Here is a 3,449-nt window from a genome sequence, read left to right as displayed (position 1 = left end):
GCACGCACAGACAGGACACCGAGGGAGGGTCCAGCTGTCTCAGGACCTTCTCTGATGACGAATCCAAATTCCACAGTGTCTGTGTGGATCTAGTAACTGGTCCAAGCCGCCCACGAAACCTGGACCTCGCTGCCCCTGGACCGTTCCTCTGGGCCTCTGGCCTCCCTGGACACTAGACTTTCCCGGGTTGGAGCCCTTTGTCCACCACCACGGGGGCAGGAGGGTGGCGCCCAGGAGGCACGTGGACCTTCTGCGTCAGGGGACACACTGGACGGGCCGTGCCTCACTTCACAGCAGGAGGAAGGTCCCTGAACGCCAATCCCTCTGTGATCCTGGGTCACGGGGAGGGAGAGGGTCGTGGTGGCTGCGCAGGGCAGACGAGATCGAGGGGTGGAGCCAGTTCGCTTGGGCGACCACTGAGTCGGGGTTCCTGCTGGGCTCCGCTCCACAGCAGCCAGCCGCCCTGTGTTACCCCAACGCCCCTCAGCCATCCTGGAGAGGGGCAGGGGGCGGGGTCTCCAGCATCACGTCCGGCCGTTTCCCGGGCGGCCCGCCGCCCTGCACATGGGACACACCGGCCCTGGAGGGAAGGCCGTCGGCCCCCTCGCGGGCAGCCTATGATCCCCAACACTGCCCCGAAGAGGACTCAGGGCCCAACGGCACCACCAAGGGCGCACCCCGCCCACCCCCGCCTCGCGGCCCCTCGCGGTCGCCCGGAGCCGATTCCCCTGCACAGCGGCCTGTGGCCCGTCACCTCGCCAGGGCCTTCGGCGTTTCGGCTCCACCGCGCTTCGGAGGGCGGCTTCCCGGGGTCGGTCCGGCCCCACGCGGCTGCACACGGCCGCCTGAACGCGGCCCCACGGCCCGGCTCCCATTTCCACCCGCTCGGGAGAGAAAAGCTCAGATCCGGCATCGGCCTCGAAGTGCGATTCCCGAAGGCGGGGGAAGGTGAGAGGCCACGGGCCACACCTGCTCCGCCCCCGCAGCTGCCGAAGGCCACGTGTGCATCTCGTCCGGGGAGCGACCAGCCAGGCTTCGCGGTTCAGGAAGGTCCGCCTGCAGCACCTCCACGTCTGCCACCTCCCGTCGGTCCCCCCAGGCAGAGGGCCTGCCCGGTTAGTCGCTTGACTGAGTCCTAACCAGGGGCCGAGCCAGCTGGCCGGCAGGCGGGGACACGCTGCAGCCCCCGCGCACCCGCACACCCTCTGCTCTCCTCTCTGGGGTCTGACGGCCAAGCTGCTCGGGCTTCTCGTCCGCACTGGCCACGTCACCCCCCTTCCCTCCTCTGGGCCCAGCTGGGCGAGGGCAGTGCAGCCAGCTTCCTGAGGCTCCCTGAGGTCCCCCTTCCTGAGGCAAACCGGCCACCTGAGTCTCAGCGCCGTGGGGTCTCCCCCACTGTAATCTGCCACTCAGCCCAACCCCGGGGAACTGCTCATATTCACGGAACTGCTGTGTTCACAGACTTAAAAACCGAGACATCTTAGGGGAACATGGGGAACGCCTGGACGGGAACCCAGGGTCAGCTGGCAGATACGACTGAGCTAATGCCTTCGGTTGTCCTGGCACGTCACTGCAGGGGCGGTGGCTTCTAACGCAGATGTCCTCTCCCCAGTTCCAGAGACCAGAAGCCTGGGGTCAAGGCGGGCAGGGCTGCGCTCCCTCTGAGGGCTCTCGTGGGTCCTCCTCGCCTCTTCCTGCACCTGGTGGTGGCCGGAAACCCGGGGTGTCCTCCAGCCGGCCGACACCTCGCCCCAGTCTGTGCCTCCATCGTCTTGTGGCCTTCTGCCCTGTGTCTGGTCCAGAGACCCCTCCCCATCGGGACAGCGGCCCCCAGATCGGGGCCCGGCCCCATCACGCCTGCAAAGCCATTTCCAAACCAGGCCCGTCCACAGGCTCCAGGGGTTGGGGCATGGGCACACCTTTTGGGGGGCACCATCACCCCACAGCGACGACCAACGCCAGGTTCCGCTCCGGTCTTCCTGGGAGGTGAGCACCATGCCTCACCACGTCGTAGGACCGTCAGGTGTCAGCAGCTGGGAAGCCACGCGGGGAGCCCTGTCATGCAAGCGGGTGGTGGCTTTGGGGCCCTCTCTCAGCGTCCATCTCTGGGTCCCTCGTTGTCCCCGATGAAGGGAGTGTCTCTAGGGACACTCCTCCCATAGGGGGTGGCAGCAGCGGTGCCAGGACAGGAGCAGCCTGCTCACATCTCGCCCTCACGCTGGAAGGAGAAGGGGAAACAGACTCTTGAAAGGAAAGATTTGTTTTTAAACTTCTATTTGTCATCAGACAAAAGGAGAATAGAAAGGATATTATAACCTACAATATTCAGAATCCAAGAAGCGTTCGTAGAACAAGAAATAGCTCCTTTAAAGAAACTAAATGAAATTAAAAGTCCACTTAGAAGCATAGAATATAAAGTTGAGGGAAGCTCTCTTAAATTCTAAAGAGATCAGAAAAGAAGATAATTCTTTTAAATGGAGAAACAGTTTGTGAGGTTCATAACCAACTAACAGGAATTTCTGAAAAGAAGCAAGAGAGAAAATGGGAGAAAGAAAATCACCAAAGGAAACAGGAGAAGCCCCAAGGCCAAGGTTCCTCGGTTCACTGCGTGACCAGTGCCAAAATGAAAGGGCCCTGTTTCAGTCAGGGTTCCTCCAAGACAAGGCCAGGAGGGGAGCCTGTCTGGGGGTCACGCCTGGGCACGAGAGGCCAGGGCACGGGAGGCCTGGGCACGGGAGGCCTGGGCACGGGAGGGACGGCCGCAGGACGCCTGTGACCCCTGACTGCCGGTAGCCCTAGGCCCTCCTGCCAGGGTGGCGCCTTCCCATGGGCCTTGTTGCCTTAAACAGATGTCCCCTCAGACTCGGGCTGGGAGAAGGGGCGGCAGCTGCACACCGCTCTGCGCAGAAGGTCAGCTCTGGAGACTGCGGTTCAGCAGTGACGGTCACACTGCTGCCAGGGAGGAAAGCCGGAGCACGTGACCGAGTGGGGGCCGCAGCGCGGCTGCTGTGAGGAAGCTGCGAGCGCCCGGTGTGGAGTCCCGGGAGCAGCGCCGAGTCACCCAGGACCCTCGTGAGCCCTGGCAGTCCCGGCTCCGGCCCCGAGCTGCCCCGTCCCCCAGCTGCTCTGGGCGGGGAACAGGCCCAACAGCAAGCCCTGCCCGCTGGCTCTCAGCGCCGTATCTTCCGCGCACGGACGGTCACGCACGCTGTCGTTTCCGCGCCCCTGGGGACTTCGGCGAGTTCGCTGCTGCGGGCCGGGCTTGTCCTGCAGGAAGCCCCGCCCCGCTGGCCTTGGGCCATTCCCGGCCGCCCTCCCTGGATTCCTGGCTGGCGCCAGAGCCAGACGTCTGGGCCGGGCCGGCCGGGCGGGGGCGGGGGCGGGCGGTTAACTATCGGCTGCCCGGACTCAGCGGCCAGCACAGGACCCCAGGCTGTCCACGTCCAGGC

This window comes from Pteropus vampyrus, unplaced genomic scaffold (assembly GCF_000151845.1).
Source record: "Pteropus vampyrus isolate Shadow unplaced genomic scaffold, Pvam_2.0 Scaffold658, whole genome shotgun sequence".
NCBI classification, from domain to species: Eukaryota; Metazoa; Chordata; class Mammalia; order Chiroptera; family Pteropodidae; genus Pteropus; species Pteropus vampyrus.
The sequence above is the reverse complement of the archived record's forward strand: the minus strand, read 5'-3'. Positions refer to the sequence as shown.